This window comes from Camelus ferus, chromosome 6 (assembly GCF_009834535.1).
Source record: "Camelus ferus isolate YT-003-E chromosome 6, BCGSAC_Cfer_1.0, whole genome shotgun sequence".
Classification (NCBI taxonomy): domain Eukaryota; kingdom Metazoa; phylum Chordata; class Mammalia; order Artiodactyla; family Camelidae; genus Camelus; species Camelus ferus.
The window spans coordinates 84,382,251-84,403,156 of record NC_045701.1 but is presented as its reverse complement, the minus strand read 5'-3'; the positions used below and the strand labels follow the sequence as shown (position 1 = coordinate 84,403,156).

Below are 20,906 nucleotides of genomic sequence, written 5' to 3'. Positions count from 1 at the left end.
TAGCATCACTCTGATTGCTGTATTGAAATTAGACCAGGCCATGGGGGTCGGGGTGGAAGCAGGGAGTTAGGAGGCTGTTGCAGTAATCTAGGCAGGAGGTGAGGACCACTGGGACCAGGTGGCACCAGCAGGATGAGGAGAATGGTCAGATTCCAGATGAGACATTTCTTATTAAGCCAGTGTTCTAGGGGTCCCGGACAGGAAGCAGAGAGGGGCAGTTGGACCCTGCAGTTGCTCCAAGGTGAGGGCCCCTTGCACCAGTGGGATCTGCCCCAAAGCAGCCCTAGAGAAGGTGGGGCTGGGCTGTTCTGGAATCAGGACAGAATGAGCCATTGGTTTCAGGTCCTAGCCAGCCCCTCAGTGATGGTTCCCAATTGAACAAAGCTCAGATGAAGGGCTTTGAAAGTGGGCCAATATTGGTGTAATTAAAAGGGGGAAATGATTTATGCATCTTCCAGGGATGAAGCCAGAGTCCTTCATCACTATCCTAGCACTGGGATTGGCTGTGCATCCTGGGTCCACCCCACCAGCATCCTCCCAGGGCCCCAGGACTGGCATTCCCAAAGCTGCCTCTTGGGCCACCATCCTGGACCCCAGCCTGGCCCAGAGCAGAGGCCTATGGTAGAGGAATCATCATGGGAGGTCTTTTCTGTGGATACAGGAAGAGAGTTGAACTCAGTGCCAACAAATGAAAAATAACAGTAAAGAGGCTAAATACACTCAGAAGCAAGAAGCCACTTCTTTTTTAACTGAAGTCTAGTTGATGTACAATATTATGTAAATTACATAATTTACATACAGTATAGGGATTCACAATTTTTAAAAGTTGTACTCCATTTATAGTTACTATAAAATATTGGCTATATTCCCCATGTTGCACAATAGATCCTTGTAGCTTATTTTATATAATAATTTGTACTTCTTAATCCCAGACCCCTATCTTGCCCCTCCCCCCTTCCCTCTCCCCACTGGCAACCACTCATTTGTTCTCTATATCTGTGAGTCGGCTTTTTTGTTATATTCACTAATTTGTTATATTTTTTCGATTCCAAATATAAGTGATATACAGTATTTGTCTTTCTCTGACATATTTCACTTAGCATAATGCCCGCCAAGTTCATCCATGTTGTTGCAAATGGCAAAATTTCATTCTGTGTTATGGCTGAGTAGTAGTCCATTGTATATATAACACATCTTCTTTATCCAGTCATCTGTTGATGGACATGGGTTGTTTCCATATCTTGGCTATTGTAAACAGTGCTGCTATGAACACTGGGGTGCATGTAGCTTTTTTGATTTAATGTCTTTGTTTTTTTCAGATACATATCCAGGAGTGGGATTGCTGGGTCAAATGGTAGTTCTGTTTATAGTTTTTTGAGAAACCACCATCAAGAAGCCATTCTTGATTTGTGCTAAAAAAATGAAAAACAAACAAAAAAAACCTGACAACCCAAAACTCTTCCAACTTTATTAGTCAAAACCAAATAAAACTAAACCCAGATGCCCAGTGGGAGATCATTGCAGATATTCAAGAGGTCTGTACACTCACTCATTCAGTCATTCAGCAAACATCTGCCGAGCTCTTGCTCTGGGCTGGATACTGTGGCAGGAGCTGGGGATATAGTGGTGATTACAGGGCAGAAATGGAGGCTACAGGGAGGACCGCCTGCCTTGATGAGAGTGGCCAGGGTAGGTCTCTCCGAGCTGTCTGATATGTGAAGGAGAAGGAACTAGCCTTGTGAAGACTAGCAGAAAGCATTTCAAGCAGAGGGAACAGCATGTACAAAGGCCCTGCGGTGGGAACAACTGTCGGGGTTGTGCTGGGCATGGGGACCAAGGGGGAGAATTGTTTAAAATGACATTAGGGAGTTAGTACCAAATTACACAGGGCCTCATAAACCATAGTTTACATACTACAGAGTTGGATTTTTTTTTTTTCCAAAGTGCTATGGGAAGCCATTAAAGAAGTTTGGACCATGGAGGTGACAGTAACAGATTTACTTTTTTTTTTTTTCCTTTTTCAGTTTTATTAGGTAGAATGATTACAGTTCAACTGCACATACACATTATATTGCATGTAAATACATATATACAGTATACTGCACAGTTTTTCTAGTTTACATATATGTAGTGATCATTGTTTCTAAGAACAGATTAGAGCTTTAGCTTTTTAAACATACATAGTTATCAAAGGAATAAAGCCAACTACAAAATAAAAATCAACAGAATGCCGTAATCCAATCATAAAGGACAGTCAAATGTGCTTACACATAGTCAAGAAATCAATGATCTTAGTTATAAATAATAAGTAGTTCATTTGTGTCCTCTTTTTTTTATATAATAGATTTACTTTAGAAGACAATCATTGGCAGCCAAGGGGAGAGTGGGCCGGAGGGGCAAGGGAAGACCAGTCAGGAAGCTACGGCTGTCGTCCTGGTGATGGAAGATGGTGGCCTGGACTGGGGCAGCAGCCAAGGGGAAGGAGAGGGGGACAGATAGGTCCCAGATGCAGTGTGGAGAGAGAGCCAGCAGGATGGGGTGGAAGAGCATGGGGAAGGAAAGGAAGGAGTCTAAGGGAGGAGATTCAAAGCCAAGAAGCTGATGCCAACCAGTATCTGCCAAGAGTCTGGTGGCCCTGGGATCATCTGCTGAGTAAGGATGCTGATTCACTCAGCTAATGTGTACCGAACACCTCCTATGCACTTACTGGGTGCTGGGTCAAGCTCACCGCCTGGGGGAGGAGGAATAAAAAACTATCATCCGACACAGAGTGCAATGGATGTAGAGTGCTGCAGAGCACTGAGGCAGGTGCTCTGAGCCTCGGGTGGCTGCTTGGAGGAGGTGGCACTGAACTGCGACTCAGGAAGCAGTTAGGATTTTGAAGAGCAGGCGTGGGGAGGGGTATGAGGGTTGATGGAAGAGGGGCTCCAAGTGAAAGAAATGGCATAAGAAAGGTGGGGAATCAGGAGTCCCAGGGCCTTTTGGGAGCCTGGGTGTGGTCCCATTTGGGAGTGTTGGATACAAGGGAAGGGTGATGGGAGAGGGAGCTGTCTCAGGATGGACAGGCTGAGGAGTTTGGATGTGATTCTGGAAGAGCTAAAGCTTTTGAGTAGCTATATTAAACTAATCTGGTGGTGTTGGAAGACTGTTAATCTCACAGAGAAGGATGAAGGCCAAGTCCACTGCACATTTGTGTGTCTGCGTTCGGTTCCTGGCCGTGACAATCGTCTCTTTCTAAGATTGTGCCAAGATGTTGGCTTTGTTTTGTTCCCCTTCACAGCCCAGTTTATGGGGACTTGATTTATGCTGCCTCTCCATACCATTCCTCTCTCTAAATATGGTTAGGTTGCAAATGGGGATGGTGTCTGTTAGTCCTGCAGCGGGCCTTCCTTCAGTTTGTTGAGACTGGCTGGGAACCAGCAGTGGTCGGCCTCTGTGCTGCCCTTTGGCCCCTGGAAAAGGAACCCAGCATCGGTTCAAGGTGTCTTAGACCAGCCTGTCTGGGAAACCTCCAGACCGTGATGTTCACACTGGGGCTTCTGCTAACACCCAGAGCTGGTGGTGACAAATCCTTTTTCTTGGTCACTCCTCTTCCAGGAAGGCCTCCTGTCCTCCAGGTCTGGAAGTTGGGATTACGAATGGGTTGCTCCAGCTGGCTTGTTGGGCTGCCGAGGGCAGAGCTGTTTTTCCTTTCTCACTCTGCCAGGAGAATTGCTGGATTTAAGAGATTCTAAACTCAGATTATGCTGGAAATGCAAAGTTACCTTGAATACTCAGAGTATTTTGATTCTTTGTAACAGGCACTTTTTCTCTTTCCCCTCCCCTCCCTTTCAAACCCTTTCCCTCATACTCCAAGTTCATACTTTTTCAAGTTCAGATGAATCTCCTTCACCCAAAACACACACACACACACACACACTCAGAGGCAATGCTTTTCCTCTGTCACCTAGAGCTGACTTTGATCTTACCTCTAATTCTCAGTGGGAGGTGGAGGTAAAATCAGCCCCCTAGAGTCCATTTAGAGGACATGGAGGTCTTCAAGTTTCGGTTGCCACAGTGACTTGTGGTGGGGTGAGTGCTTACTGGCATTTGATGGTCCGGGGCCAGGAATGATAAATGTCTTGCTGGGGACAATTTACACAACAAAGCCCCTCCCCATAATACTAACGGGGACCCTGCTGAGAAACTGCTTGGCCACCAAGCCTTGTTCTGAAGCAGCCAGATTGCAAACCCTAACCCGGAGTCCCGAGGAGAGTTAATTCTTTCCATTTTTGGAAAATTCAGTGACCCGCACTGCTAGGGTGGAAGGCCGTTACTGTCTCTTTCGATGATTCTGTTCCGCTTTGTATGATAGCTCGAGGCTAGTCCACATTTATCAGCCATTTCCAAAACATCTTGCCCAGAACGGAGAGACACGGGACAGGCAAGAACATTGCTGAGTGACCCTAGTGCTCTTTGGTGACCCCACCCACAGTCCCCCGGAAGGCAGCGGATGGGTCCCCTTCACCCCTGTGTCTGCCCCACAGAGCCCGCTACACAGCGCCCTGTCACAGACACTCAGCGGCTCTGTGCATGTTGGACTGGCCCTGGGACGCCGGTCGTGGCTGGGGACTTTCTGGTTGGTGGGAGGACAGGGCTCTCGTTCTCCTCTGCGCCGTCAGTGCTGATATATGAACCTGAACTTTGACTTGATCGTGTGTGGCCAAGTGCTTGTACTAGGCTGTCTTCATGGGCATCATGTTTTTCTTGACTTTCGTTGATCATCTTGTCTTATATCAGATGCCCTAGGGGCAGAGCTCGAGTGGGGTTCCAGGGTGTGTTATCACTGAAGGAGATGCTCAGGAGGAAGCAGGACGGAACAGAGGGAAGCAGGACCAGAAAGGGAGGGAGCCGATCCAGGGCATGGTTTCAGGGGAACCCGTTGAGAGCTCGGGATGTGAACCGCTCCCACGAGGAGGCTGTGAAGTGGGCGAGGTGGGGGACAGACTTTTCTGCCTCCAAATCAGTGAGTCATTGACCACCAACTGCCACAGTGATCTGTGGGGGAGCCCAACAGCATCCCCTCCATTCCTCTTAGAAGCCAGGAGCATCTCCATCAAGCCGGGTACCGCACAACATGCCCCCAGTTTCTTGGCCCAAATCTGGCAGAATCCATTTCTATAAAGTCTTACTCAATTTTGTCTTACTACCTTTGAGATTTTTAAATGTTTCCCTCAGCATCTCCCTACTTTTGCTCCTTTCATTCCCTTTGTCCCCCATTTTCACTGGTCTTCTGTTCCCATCAAGATACAGCCCAGCGCCCTGAAGCACCCAGCTCACGTCGGAGACTTGGGGGGCCTGTGGGGCTGCACACGCGGCGGGTATCAACCCTAAACCACAGAGCCCCAGTCCCTTGGGCCCGCCCCCCGGCCAGAACCCTGCCTTCCTTCACAGTCAGAAAGACACAAAGGATTTTTGTCTCATTTCTGAGAACATTCTGGGCCTTATAGCCAGCAGAGCAGTTTATCTCCTTATTCAACTCTAAGATGCTTTCTGCGGGCCCCTTAAAGCCTTGTGGGATTATGGGCTCTGCCGTTTCCACCAAACAGCTCCTGGTTCCGAGAGAGGCCACAGAAGTGTGAGCGGGAGATGGTGGCGGCCGCTGACGGTTATTAAGTGCTGCTGTCTCTGAGGTGCAGCCATTAAGTAATACGGCTAATTCCTTTCTCGCTTGCTTGTTTTTGTTTTTTTTTTTTTTTTTTTTAATGCACATCCCACAACTTATCCATCCTCCCCACCTTGGAAGTTATCCCACTATGTGCTGGCCCTGGCGGTTCTGTCACTGCCCAGAAAGTTTCTAGATTCTTCCCTACAAGGGTTTGAACCTGTGTGGCCAAAATGGGGAGCAAAATTTAGCAAAGATGGTGATAAAAAGATGGGTTCTTATTCTACATTGGGTAGGAAAACTTAGAAGGGTATTGAACAGAAGAGTAATAGGATGTGATTTACATCTTACAAGGACAGTTCTGGCCTCAGTGTGGAGAATGGATGGGGGAAGGGAGAGACCATTAGGAGGCTCCTATAAAGGGGGCAGGTGAGGGTGGAAGGGACAGAGGCCAAACTCGAAGGAACAACTGATGAGACCTGCTGTTGGGTTGAATTGAAGGCACGGGGTGGGGGGTTCAGGAAGGAGCCCCACGTGTCTGAATTAAGCAGCTGGGTGAATGGACGATTAGGGGAGAAAGAGGTTGAGGGGTGAAAATGATGAGTTCAGTTTGGGACGTGGACAGTGTGCACTGGCCTGTGGACCATCCAAGTGGAGATACTGAGTCAGGAGCTTGCGGAAGATGCTGGGGCTAAAGTGTAAATGTAAGAGTTGCTGGCATCTGGCTGGTGTCTGAACCCTGAGGCTGGAGAGGTTTGCTGGGGAGGGAGTGTGGACAGACTGGGTAAGAAGCCCGGGTTGGCCAGGAAGAGGCTGGCCCAGCCCAAAACCGGAGAACGCTGTAGTCACTTTTCTGTCCATTTTTCAAGATGACAGCTTCCTTTCCCTCCTTTACTCCCAGACTTAGATTAAAGCTGATCTATCACTAAGACCATTGCCCGGGTCACCAGCCCCAGAAGGACGGGGATGACCGTCATAGCAGATGCCACACTCATGGGCCTCACAGGCCAAACTCAGTGTTTAAAAAGAGAAAGAAGGAAACAAGATGTAACAATCAAAGATACTCCACATTTAAAAAATCCTGATTTCTGTATTCTCTTAAAAATCAGCATTTTGGGAGGCGTGAGCCAGGCCCAGAGTGGAGTCCTTGGGGTGACAAGGGGAGTTTGAGGCAGTGCAGGGTCAGGAGGGGAGGAAAAGAGAGAGGAAGTAGCTGCAGGTGGCAGGAAGGACCTTGGGGTCGGGTGCAGGGTGGCCTGGAGGGACGGGAGTGAGCCTCTGTTCTCTGGTAAGCTTGGTGAGGCCTTCCTGCCTCTAGGAAATCTTCAGTAAGTGCTTGTTCCTCATTGCTGCCTGGGGATTGGCTCGAGGAGGGAGGCGTGGGTAGGAGAGATGCTGAGTTGGCCTCAGGGTGGATTTGGGACAGGAGTCAAGGCCACAGGAGCCCATCGCGTCTGGTTTACCAGGCCTCCATCTAACAGAAGTACTGGAAAAGCTCCATATCCCTTATCTGAAACTTGAGGCTGGGTGGGAAATCGGAATGCTTTGGATTTTAGGAAAGCAAACTGTGGGTTAAGTAACACCCCCAGGGCGCCCAGCAGCCAGGACATTTGTGCAGTGAAAGGTGAGTATTCACACTGAGATGAATCACAACCATAAAGAAACCCAGTTCCCTGCAGCTCAGGTTTTGCTACTAAATTAGTTTTGGCAACAAATGACAAGGAGTTGAGGTCCTGCATTTGAAAAGCAGCCTCTCCTGAACTGGTTGAATAAATCATGGTCCATCGAAGACTGGTGGCTTATAAACAACAGGCATTTAATTCTCACAGTTCCGGAGGCTGGAAGTCCAAGATCAAGTTGCTGGTAGATTTGGTGTTTGGTGAGAGCCCCTTTCCTGGTTCTTCAAAGATGCCCTCTTCCTCTGTCCTCACGCGGCAGAAGGCATGAGAGATCCCTCTAGGGGTTCTTTTCTAAGGGCACTAATCCCACTCGTGAGGGCTCCACCCTCATGACCTAATCACCTCTCAGAGACCCCACCGCCTAACACCAGCACCTTGGGGGTTAGGATCCCACCATGAATTTGGGAGACACGCAAACATGCTGTCCATAAAGAGTGCTCTCACTTAGAATCGATATAAATACTACAGAGCTGCTGTCTCAAGGGGTACGTAAGAAATTGGGGGTGGGGGGAACTGGATACTGGGGCTAATCCGTAGGCTGCCACGGCGTTTGTTTGTGATAACTTTGGTTTTCCAAAGCAGGCAAATGCAGCTGGTTCCTGAAGTGTCACCCTGTCTGTATGAGGCAGCCCTCACCTCGAGGCCCCATTAATGTCCCTGTCAAGGGCAGATGAAGGGACAGCGGATATGGTGACCTGTGTGGCCAGCTGTCACAAAAATTAAAGAACAGGTAGCCGTGGCTGGGTTCTTGAGATGCTCAATGTCTGTTGGATTTTGAAACAGTGTGTCCAGGGAGCTTGTGGCAGTAAGGGATTAAAGAGAGTTACTCTCTGATCTCTCCCGTGCTGAGAATTTTCTTTCTTTTTTCCATCACCCCTGGAGCCCAGGGTGGGCAAGAAGCAAACTGTGTTTCCAGTTCTGGTGCACTTTGCAGACTCCAGTTGAGTAAGTCCTGCCTTCCACCCTTAAAAGGAGTAAGTAAAGGGCTGGAGAAGGCCAGGAGCATGGCCAGCAACACTCCTCACAGAAACCCCTCGTCTCGGGTGGAGGCCTCCCCAGGCAGTGTACAGTCCATTCCTCCAGCCGGGCCAAGGTGCCCTGCTGCTAAAACCCAGTAACAATGGTCTTTGCCTGATTGGCAACAGGATGTGGTAGAAAAAAGATGGACCTTGACATCAGATTGTCTTGAAATCCTGGCTTCTCTGTTGACCTCTCCTCACAGAGCTTCTGTAATTGGAGACCATGACACTCACATCTCCTGCTGGATTGGGGACCTCAATCAGATGATAAGCACGCACACAGTATGGCTTAACAAGTACTCAGTGGGTTTGGGAGAAGGCTGCTATTATTATTATGTTTTATTAAGCTCCTTGAAGTATTTTTAAGATATAAAAGTATTCTTCCATAACATTTTCTGAAACCTTGGACATTTGTTCGTCTGCCAGCAGATGACAAATAGGAAACACCGGTGAAGGCTCTGACACAGCCTAGCAGGCGCAGTCTAGAGGTCTGGCGTTGTGTGTGGACGTAGGTGATCGTGGCCATGACTTTGTGTACATGGTGATCGTAGCACCTTTGTATAATGGGCAAGTTGTCCCTAGTCCCTTTGTGGGATTTAATGCATCCTGGGCTTTGGCCTCCCGCACTCGACTCTGAGCTGCTCTGCCTGGGACTGGACAGAGAAGCCCTGCCCCACCACGCCTTCCACTCATCAAGGGAGTCCTGTTTGAAAAGAGGGCTGCACCATCTTTCCAGTTAGGCAAGGGACGGTCTCCAGTAGCTTTTGAGAAAAACCGCTATTGTTGGGCCTCCCCGCTCCCTGCCCCTCTGGGAAAGATGACGATGTCCTGCCTGGTGGGTCAGGGAGGAACGTCCGTTAGTTTCTGTCTCCTTCCTCCACCAAAGAAACACAAGACAATATGAGCAGTGCCTACTCCCAGCTCCCGTTTCTGTGTCACCCTTGCCAGCAATCAGAGAAGGCCAAAGGCCACTGCTTCCTGGAAGAGACATTGGCCTGCCCCCTGCCCCTCCAGAGAGTGAATGGGCTCCTTGTTCTCAGATTTAGAATGAACTGGACCGTGGGTGGCAAAGGCGCATTGTCCCCTGCCTTGGCAGAGAGAATTATGGATGCTTTGGAAAAGAATGCCTTCGCCTCTTCTTGGACACTGTTACAGGCAGTTCCGCTGCGCAGCCTCTCAGTGGCTGGGGGTCATCGTGGAGGCGACTGGCTCGGAATCTTAGGTTCCAGCTGGAAGGCCATCAGGCCTAACTCCTTCCGCCGGCTGGGGCCGCGCTCTGGGAGGCGAGTCAGGGCCGTGCTGTCGGCCGTGCCCACGCCAGAGGCATGCGTCTCTGCGCCGAGTGTGGGAGCCAGGGAAGAGCGCTGGAGGCCTTCCAGTACCCTGGTTTTCAACCCAGAGATTGTGTTCCGCAGGGAACATGTGGCCGTCACAGCTGGGAGAGGGGTGCTACTGGCATCTAGTGGCTAGAGGCCAGCATCCAGGGTGCCCAGAACACAGGACAGCCCCAGAGCAAAGAAGGAGCCGGCCCAGCAGGTCAGCAGTGTTGAGGCAGAGGGACCCTGCTCTAGGCCAAGGTCACCACTCCGGTCTGGCAGATGGGAAGTGTGAAGTCCAGACTGATCACGACTTTCAAAAGTTCCAGGGGTTTCTAGGCAACGCCACCAGGTTGTGTGGCCTTGAAATTTCAAATGAGTTGCTGGTCCAGAAAGAGAACAGAGTTTGCAGGCAGGAGCCGGTTGCCAAGATGAGACCTTCCACCCAATGTCAGCATGCCCCATCCTTCAGACAGACCAGCGTCACAGAAGTAGTGCACAGATAGTGTGGTGGTGGGGTTCTCGCGGGCCTTGGGCCCGGCCCCATTTCCCTGCAGTGAAACACTGCACAGTTGCTCATCACGGAGAACAGAGCCACTGGGCAGCCTTCTGCTTTAGTATCTCAAAGACATAGTGGCCACTATTTAGGTGACAAGTGTTCCACTCACGGGGCCACGAGGCTGTGAAGAGTGTGCCTGTCAGGTGTGGTGGTGGGATATGCCCCGGCACAGTTATGGCTCACCAGAGAGCTGGATTGTGGGGCCTCCCCTGCCCTCCTTGTCCTGGAACGTCCCAGCAGCGGCTACAGAAGCGTTACAGCTCAGAAGCTCCGACTCTTGTCGCTTTACCAGGAGCTCTGTGGCTTTACCTCTTTGGTCCTTAGGAATCATTAGTTGCCTGACCTATGAAATGCTGCTCATAATTCCTGCCTTGGCCTATTTGTATGGGAGGGGACATGAGAATAAAATAAAAGAATCTAAATAAAAAGGTGTTTTGAAAATAGCACTGTCAGTATATATGTGGCTATCTTATTTTGCTTTCCATGAGGTATGAAAACTACTCTTGGCTGCCTTTTCGGAAAGCGAACCAGAGCACCTCACCTCTCATCACCCTGGACCAGAGCCACCCAATAAACTTTTTGCAATGATGTAAATGATCTGTATCTGCACTGTCTAATCTGGCAGCCATTAGCCATTAGTGTGTGGCTGTTAAGCACTTAAAATATGGCTAGCACAGGTGAGGAACTGAATTTTAAATTTAGTCTAATTATATTAAATTTAGGTAGTCACATGTGGCTAGTGGCTACTGTATCAGAGCACAACCACGGGCCATCAGTATGGGTTTCCTTTCTCCTTAATACTCTGTTTTTGTTCCAGAGTCACAGACATTGCAGGTTTCTTCCTTTTTTAGCAAAGACCAACTGAGCAGCATTGATCTTTCTCAGCTGTGTCTCTTTGTAGTCACAACCCGGACAAAAACCAACCTTAGCTTAACCTGATGAGGACCTTTTAACAGGACTTAGGCTTAGTCCAGAGAACTAGAACTTTCTCCCTTCTGGGGAGGAATCATCTAGAACAGAGTGAGCTCACATGAATCTCGCTGGGATGTAATTTCATCTATTGGAAGCGGTGGAAGGCAGGCTGGGATCTTTCAGCACCTCGGAGACCTCATGTCGGAGGTTCCTGATGTGGCCCCTGCCCTCAGGCTGGAGACAAGGGTTCTTAAGGGAGGGGTTCCCAGGGGAGACAGGAAGGTACCAGAGGAGATGGGAGAGGGGGAGAAAGCCAAGCAAGAGTCCAGAGGCCTGAGCCTGATCCCGCAGGGGGCTCTGCAGGGTTATGATGCTTTCCCATTGTCCCTTACGAGGTCCAAACTCGTTCTGCTCGCCGCACAACAGGCCAATAAATTGGGAAATGAAGTGTTGGGGCAAGGAATAGCAACTTTATTCAGAAAGCTGGCAGACTGAGAAGATGGGAGACTAATGTCCTGGAGAACCATCTTCCCCCAGTCAGAATTCAGGCTCCTTTTATACTAACAAGGGGAAGGGGTGTGGTTGGTTGTTGCAGACTTTTTGGTGTCTGAATCCTTGGTTCTTGCAGCTGTCCTCGTGGGTCAGGTCATGGTGTCCTTGTAAACTTCCAACAAGACAAATGTTCTTTTCTATTCTGCAACGTTTTCTTTTCATATGAATGGGAAAGTGTTAATACCCGTAGAGGTCAGAGCCTTGAGAATAGGCTCTTCCGTCTATTTCAGACTCTAGGCAACATTCTTTTACAAAAGATGCAGAACCAGCCCCGGAAACAAAGCACAGAAACAGATCTAATATGGAGTCAGATTTGTGCTTTTCTATTACATCCCCAGCTGGTGGCAGGGGTGGACTGTCCCACTCGACACCTGTCCCTGGTTGAGGACTCTGGGCTATGGGAGAGTAAACTCCCGGGCTCTCCGACTGTGTTCAGCACTCCAGCAGCCCTAGGGCAGTCTTCCAAGGAAGGGCTATAGGTGCCGAGGGAAGTCAGTGTAGTTGCTTGTCCCCTGCACCCCCGCGCAGGTGAGAAGCAGCTTCTGCCTTATATCACACTGAAGCACTTAAAATACGGCTAGTACAAGTCTTCAGGGCCAAGACTGGGCCAGGTGGCTGCAGCAGCTGACGTCTGCATACCCAGCAAACAAAAAGACCCCAAGATGTGCCCAGAGGGGCCAGTGGGAGGGAGGAGGGGCCAGCGGCTCTTGTGTGCTTAAAACCGTCAGATGAGAAATGGAACAGAGCTGCCTGTGCCACTGCGAAGCCGAGGCTCAGCCTTTCATCAGACTGGGAGCCAGAAGGAGCCTGACACCAACGTGGTAAGCTGTCCCAGCCTTAGGCACCAGCCTGTGCCACTAAAGGACAGTTAGTGTAGGCAGCTCCTGGAGATGTCAGTGCTAAACCTGCCCCAATCCCTCAGCTCACAATCCCTAGACCTGCTTTTGGAGAACCGCCAAACATGTTATGGTAGTTGCCCTGCCTCCCCCCCTTTCTTTGCCTCTGCAGCAGGGCCCTGGACGATACTTGGCAAATTACCATCTATCCTCCCCACCAAGCTTCCAGGGAACGTCGACACCCCAGCAGCTGGTCCCTTAGCAGGTGTGGTGTGGCCAAGCCAAGACTGCCCCTGTTAAAACTCCCAGACAGAACACAGCCCCCATGTCACAAGTCTAGACACCTCCCACCAGGACATTGGTGTGACATTTGGAACAAAGGGCTTTTCTAAAAACTAAAATGGAAGGAGTGGAATGTTTACTGGTAAAATGCAAATTTAGGGTGTAATTTCAGGGGACTCTCAGATCAGTTTTCTAAGCTTATGTAAGAATCTCAGATGGAGACCCCTCGAAGTCAGGGAGGGTAGACACGCTTTTTCTGTAAAGAGCCAGAGAATCAGTAGCGCAGGCCATGCAGTCCCTGTTGCAGCTACTCAACTCTGCTGACACAGCAAATAAGCAGCCATGAAAAGATGTAAACAAATAGGTGTGTGTGTGTTTCATTAAAGCTTTATTTACAGAAACAGGAGGTGGGCCGGATTTGGCCTTGGGGGCCAGGGTTTGTCAACCACTGGTCTGAGTTGATCCTGAACCCCTCTTCACAATGATTGCAGCTGTTTAGACAGAGCAGAGTCTGCCTGATGGAGTCATGAGACCCCATCGTCTGAGTGCCCTCTGGAAGGGGAATAAGTGAACCAGCAGGTACTGAGTATCAGCGAGGTACTGGGGCTCTGCTGCACAGTTAACATAAACCATCAGCATTTTCCTGTCCCAAAGCCATGAGCTTCTCACAGAGATGAGCTCATTGTTCTCAGTCAACCTATGTTGGCTCTTTGTGTTCAGGGAATTCTTATATTTTGTTCTGTAGTCTTCTGCTGTTTGTACCTAAGGCACACACATAGTTAAGTACCCCGGGGAGGCAGGAATCACAGTATGCCTTTAGCTGGTGATTACCGAATTAGGGTCTGTTCTCCAGCAGACTGTGTCACAAGGGCAGGGTCCCTTGTCTGTTTTAACCCACCTTCGTGTTCCCGGCGCCAAGCACACTGCAGGGCCGTAGGAGACCCTTAGCAGATAGGTGTTGAGCGGGTGAGTGGATCTGCACTCAAAGGCTGAGGAGTCAAGGCAAGGAGGTGGGCTCAAGGAGCCCCCAGCACTTCCCTCCTGTGGCAGCGTCTCCTCCCTTCTGGACAGCACTGTCCCGTTCTCAAGCTGGTGAACGCAGCCCTTCTGGGCAGCTGCGCATCTGCGGTCCTGGCTGGGAACTGAAAGCAGATCTGGGGGTGGGGGGAGGTCCCCAGGGCAGGGCACAGAGAAAGGGTGGCCTGCAGCTCCTAAAAGAGCAGTGCTGCTGAGCACAAGTCCTGGCCTTGAGGAGCCTCACAGAGAGGACTGTTTGGATGAAGAACAAGGGGGACGTGTTCTGCAGTCGCCACCAGAAGCATAATTAATTGCACCAGGCAGCGGCCTGCTGTTCTCGGCTCCCGCCCCAGCCTCCACCCAGACCTCTTCCTGGCATAGGGAAGAGCTTCGGCTGCCCCCACCATACAGACTCAAACCCAATTCATGATTTTCCTTTCCTAATTAGGCATGGGAATGCTAGAGACAATTATTAATAATGTATTGGGCTTTTTAAAGCTACCCCCTCAGGAGCTGAGGCTGAGAACTGTGTCCTTTGTGATACACAGCCACACTGCCACCACGTTGGGCTCCATGCCCGGGACGTCGGGCAGAAATAAATAAATCAGAGGAGTGAGTGTTCCGTGGAGCTCAGGCACCCGGCTGGGACTCACAGATGGAAGGGCCTGGAGCCCCTCACCAGGGCGTTAGCAGGGAGGTCCCAGCACCAGCAGGAGAAGCAGAGGCTTGAGGCGCCAGCCGCCCATTCCCCATTCCTTCCCTTGCTAGCCTAGGCCAGTCCAGATATGAGATTCCCATAGGGCTGTCTCCTTTCCCCACCCTGCAGGGCTCAGCCAGAATGTCACCTCCTCAGAGAGGCTTCCCCAAAGCCCAAGGTGACACCGATTTCCCCTTTCCGTACATGGCATTGTTCACTCTGGATTTGCTTGCTCACTTGTTTTTGGTCTGTGTAGGGGTTACAGGTGGCCCTGGAGCCAGATATCCAGGTTCAAATCCCAGCTCCACAGCCCACCCAAGTGATTTTGGGCGCCTTCCCGTGACGTCCGTGTGCCTCAGTCTCTGCCTCTGGTCCAGCACTGTCTTCACTCCCAGGTGCACCCCAGCCCCCTCACCCTGCCCTCCCCTCACCACACCCGCTGAGCAAAGTTAGCTGCCCCATGGCGGCTGAAGGCGGCTGGGCAGAATGGCCAGCCTTGAACTAGACTTTATTCCACTTCACTAGCCCTTCAGATTCCTCCCTTTCCCAGTCCAGTCACTCACCTGCCCTCCTAGAAAAGCAGCTCACACCTTTTCTGCTCCTCTCGAACGCCCCCCGCCACTCTCACCTGCTGACCTGGCTCCCTCTTCGCTGAAACACTTGGCACCATCCGAAGGCGGCTTCCACTGACCCCCACCTGTCGCCCGCCCGCATCCCTCCCCCACCTTCCCCCTCCCCCCACCCGACAGCGCAGCTCTCCCCACCTGTGCCCGAGCCGCCCCCTCTCCACCAGCACACAGCCATCTCCCATCTTAGAATCCTCCTCTCGTTTTGTCCGCCCCTTGGCCACATCATACTGGCCACATTGGCCTGCTTGCTCCTCCTCGGGCACGCCAGGCCTGCCCTGAACTCAGGGCCCGGGAGCTGACCCTGGCTGCCCCATTTCACATTGCTATCCACCCATCCTGTGCCCCGGCACCCTTAGTACTCCCCAAAGCTGCTCTGTAGGGGGGTGGGGAGAAGGACCTGGCATGTCCACCAGGAAGAGCGGCCTGCCTGTTTCCATGCCTCTCCTTTAACAGCCAGGAAGTGCCCAGCAGACAGTCGCCTCCTGTCATTGGCCAGAGCGGCATGACGTGCCCACATCTGACCCAATGGGAGGCAGAAGGGCTGGAACAACCAGGCCTGGCTGAGACCACCGAAAACCCTCCTCCTGGGCTGGACCCGCCTCCCCAAAGCCTGGGCCCTGTGTGGGTGGGGACACAGGAGGAGAACTGGGGCTCTGCTAGGGAGAAGGGGAAGGATGCGGTGGGCAGTCTGGGGTCTCTGCTGCCAACTCTGATCGTGTGTCTCATTAATCCTCGCAACAGGAGGTGCTGTTGCTTCCCCTCAAGTTTTAGCTGGAGAAACTGAGATTAAATCTAAAAGATGTAATGATTTTCCCCGGGTCAGAACCTGGAATTTAACCCCAAATCCTTCCAGGCCCTTTGAAAAGCCAATGCAGATAGCCACTGTGCTGAACTGGGGAATGTCTCCCCGGGAAGAGGGGCCAGGTGACAGTGATAACCAGGCAAGACTTCCCTGGAGTCAGGGAGAGGCAGGTGGAGAGGAGGTCAGAGGGTGCAGCTACACGGGCAGCTGATGGCCTGGCTGTGGAGCAGAGGGAGTGCTGATCACCAGGCTGGGACCTGAGCCTGGGAGGAGGGCACTGCTCCTGTGAGGAAGGCAGGGCAGGGAGGGGGTCACTCACTGATGGACACTCCCAGCACAGAAGGTGGGGATTTGGGAGGTGCTGTACCCACGTGGCAGTAGTTGAGAAGAAGCTGAAGTCAGAGAGGATGTTTCGGGGGCCACTGGTACAGCAGTTGGGGCAGGACCAGGGGCCCTGGGCAGCCCTCCCTGTGAAGCCCAGCGAGGTCACCAGCCTGGCCAGCCCTTGTGGTTCCAGCCCCTCTGGAGTTCTGGGGGCACACGGAGGTCTGTCCTCGGGCAGAACCCCTCTCTGGAGGCTGGCAGAGTCCTCCCGCACTTCCACAGACCGATAGTCTCTGTCTGCAGTGGATGGAAGTCAGGAATCCTCAGCTGCAGAGCCCACTGTAGCCCGGCCGGCAGGAGCAGGAGGGGGCTTCGGGGCTGGGTTGGGGAGGCAGTGGAGACCCACAGTAGGACGGCAGGAGAGGTGCTGGGTGAGAGATTGGTCACCCTCCAAGCAGACCAAGCACAGCACTGCTTCCCCACAACTCAAAGGAGACTTCTCCTTTCTCTCTAGAAATGAGGACTGATTTCAGAGCTTTGTGTAAATGGCCAAGGTCGGATCTTGTATTTGTGGTTTAAAGTCTGGCCACATATGCTGGCACCTTCGGGCGGGAGATGTTCGCGCGCCCCATCCCCGAGCTGGCCCACGCGGGAGGGTGGACACCCCTGGCACAGGCCTCCCCGTGGATGCCCTGAGCCCATGAATGGAGAGCAGCCTGAGGTAGTCCCTTGTGTTCTGGAGACAATGGGCTCTGTGTAGGGGCAGGGCGTGAGAGGGAGGGGCCGTGGCCCAGCCCCCAGCCCCTTCCTCCTTGGTGGACTTGGGGTCTGTATCAAGCATCCCAACAGAGGTGAAGTTGGGGACACTGAGGCAGTGAAGGGGAAGGGCCATCAGCCCATGAAGGAACTTCTGAGAACCCACGTCCTTTGCGGTCCTTGAGGGAAGCACAGAAAACGGGGCTGGGGGACCTGGGGCCCAGGTCTGCCCAACCCCTCCTCCCCGCCTCCAGCTCCTCCTTCATCCAAAGGGTCTAGGAACCTCAAACGGATTCTGCCACCACACAGCAGCTCCTTTGATAAAGCAAAACAGAGCCCATGTCGTTCTAAATTGCTCTCTGGTTGCCAGTCCCATACTCTTTACAGGCATCAGGAGTGTTTGTTGAATAGAACAGACAAAGCCTCATTGAGTCCTAGGAGAGAGGGTGTTGTGACCCCTGAGATATCATGACAGCTCCTGCCTTTGTTGTGTTTGCAGAATTGTGGCTGAGAGCAGGGGGGCGGGGTGACAGAGGAGACAGCTCTCCGATAAGCTCAGGTCCCGGACTTAACACTCTGGTAGCCTCTGTCTCCTCCGTCTGATCACTGCCTCTCACAAGACATCACCCTCCCTCTTGAACCTTGGCGCCGAGTGGCTGCCTTTCCTTGGCCACAAATGACGTTCACCTTGCACAAGAGCAATTGGTGTGTCTCTTCTCCTCTTGGAGCCTGCTGGCTCCTTGAGCGAGGTGATCACATCTTGGGCAGCTGGCACCAGACCCAGGAAGGGTGCAGTCTACATCTGATTCATCTGTGTCCTCCCAGCTCCCGGCATAATGACAGGCCCAGAGGTGCTTAGTAAATGTTTGATGGATGAGTGAGTGAGTGAGAGAATGAGAACCTTCACGATTCTCTCTTCTCAAATATGAACCACCAGTCTGCCCACATGGAAAACGGTCTTATCACATCTAGAAAGCAGTGCTGGCCACGCCCAGCGGGAAGGAAGTTCAGGCAGAGGCAGACCTGGCCTGCAGCCCCAAAATCAGGGTCCTGACCCTGGGATCTGGCGAAGCTGCTTCTTGTTCCTGAGCCTCAGTATTTATTCTCTTTCCTGACATGACACCTCCCTGGCTTCCTCCAGCTCCAACATCCCCTGATCTTTTCTAATGTAAAAAGAATGAGTCAAGCAAGGATAAATAAGGCTGCATTCTTCAAACACAATAGCCATTTTCTTGGCAAAATCCGAGATTTATGCCTTGGGCTGTTTCACAAAAATGCCTCCTTCTTTTCCTATGTGGTAGCGTTTTTCTGCCTGGGGTGGTTTCCTCACACACAGGTGGGGAGCAGTACACAGCTGAATATCAGAGGGGACCCTCTGCAGAAGGACCCTCTCAAACTGATATCCCTGCTTTCAGGATCAGTTGTGTTTGGGGAAAAAAAAAGTCAGCAAGAAGGAAATCCCCACCTCATTAACAGCGATTGTAAAGCAAAGACCATCAGGGGAGGCTCTGAAATCTAGCGTCAAATTCTGAGTGAGGTTTACCATGGAGCCTGCGGTTTCAGGTTGATGGAATTTCTCAACAGGGGCCCTGGTGGCATTTTAGGGGGACAGTTCTACCTTGTGTGGGAATATCCAGGTGGTTGTTGTTAACATTCATAGCTTGTGGCAAAGACAGATTTCCAAGTGCCCCCTGGAGATGTGCAGGCCCTGGCTGAGACCACACACCGGCACATGAGTGCCCCGGCCATGGCCATCGGAGTCTTCGGATAACCTGTGGGCCACTGGGTTACAGGCTTGGCCCTGGGGACTTGCCCACAGGTGTGACAGCCCAAGGGAGAAGTGACAAAAACCAAAATCACTTCCCTTTGCAGTGAAAATGCAAAATTCTGTCAGGGTCCTGTGTGTCTGGTTGCCCTCCCGACTCTCCCACAGTGACAACTGCTGCAGGTAAGACGTGTGCCTAAGTCACCCTGGGGGGACTCAGTCGAGCCAGGGACATACCAAGATGAACAGCTTGGGGGAAGGATCTTGTGTTTGTTATTTCTTAGAAAAAGCACCTAAGAAGTTCATCATGGGGAAAATGAGAATCCTTTCAAATGGCCTTTCCCTTATTTTAGAGTATACACTCTAAATTCTATATTCTGAATTCTATATTCTCTGTCTTTCCAGTGTTGGCATTTCTAAAGGCCTCTTCTCATCCTGGCTGAGAACAGCCATGTGGCTCGGTGACATCCTTGTCCCAACCATTTCTAAGGGAGCATTCTAATCTGCTTGGTCTCTGTGAGGATCTGAGCTCCACCTCTGGGGACCTTGCACCTGTGAAGGGGGCTTTAGTACCTCTTCCCTGGGAAGCACATGAAGGCTTCCTGGCTCTCCTAATCCAGCTGCTACAATGCCACAATCTGACAACAGTTCAGTAACGGGTAACTCCCTTCTCTCCATCTCTCCTTCTTCCGAACAGGAGTACAAGCCCTTGGGGAAAACAGTATGGCAACTGCTTATAAAGTTAATCATACACACACCATAGGACCCAGCGGTCCCACTCTTACTGTTTATCCAACAGAAAGATGACGGAATGTCTATACCAAGACAGCATGCCTATACCATGTTCACAAATGTTTACAGCAGCTTTGTTCACAAAAGTCAAAACCTGGAAACAGCCTAGGTGTCCATCAACAGGTGAACAGGATAAACTGTGGTATACACATTCAACGAATACTACTCTTATAAAAAGGAAGGAACTACTGAAATATACAGCAATGTGGGTGAATCTCAAAAACACTGCTAAATAAAAGAAGCAAAAAAAAAATCCACACTGCATGATTCCATTCATGTGAATTTCAAAAACCAGAAAAACTCTAATCTGTGACTTTAGAAAGCAGAATAGTGGTTGCCTCCAGGGTGGAGAATGACTAGAAGGAGGCACAGGGAAGCTTTCTGGGGTGGTGGAAATATTCTGTCATGATAAAGGTGTGGCTTACCCTAGTGTCACAGCTGATCCGATGGTACACTTCAGATGGGTGCATTTCATTACATGGAAATTATACCTTGATGGTTATAGCAACAGCATCATCAGTAATAGTAATACAGTAATGAAGCCATCCATGGTATCCTTTGGGAAATCATTCGCTTCTTCCCATGTGCTGTTGCACCCCTCAGGGTGCCTACTATTATGTCTGGGGCATAGTTTTGATTCTTTCAGAAGTCTCAAAGAGCTGCTCAAAACTAGTAACGTCAGTGTCTGCCCATCCGTCCATCCCTTCCCTGCTCCCTCACCACCCCCTGTCTCTTTCCCTCCATCCCTCCCCCCTCCCTTTTTCTCTCTCTTTCCGTCACTCCCGTTCCTTTTGCAAGTCCAGGCGATTCTTTCCAGTTGGGTCTGGGTCTTCTAGAGTCTGGGATAAGGCTTTTCTGCTATTCTCAGAGCAGAGCGAACCAGCTTTGCTTTGAGCCTCGTCTACACCTGTGCTTCGGGTCCACCCACCCAGCCTGGGCCAAGGGGGAGGACGGATTCACCCCAAGGACCCCATGGACTGAGTAATGACAAGGGGACCCTGCTGCACCCACGTCAGATGCTTCATCAGTGACTTTTCCAAATTGTGGCCACCCGGCACACGCTGAGACCGCTGCGGGTACCCACCGCATGGGCCAAATCCAGGGTGGGAGAAAGTTTGCCTCTTGCCAGAAATTAGCTTAAGAAACTGAGGCTGACAGGCCTCCTTTTCTCTCCTCCCCCCGCCCGCCTCCAGTGTGCCCTGTGAGCCCTGCTCCCCACCCCCACCTTCAGAGGAAGCGGATTTAATGCCCCAACTGAGAGATGAGATGCTCTGTTATTTTTCATGGGAAATTAAACCTGACCCTGCTGTCAGTTAGCTCATGCC

The 20,906-nt window shown here is 51.3% G+C and overlaps 1 protein-coding gene across 4 annotated transcripts in view; it reads left to right on the top strand.

Annotated features, from left to right (window-relative positions):
- Positions 1-20,906, top strand: part of PRIMA1 (proline rich membrane anchor 1) — a 59,611-nt gene that overhangs the window by 22,726 nt on the left and 15,979 nt on the right. The window lies entirely within an intron of this gene.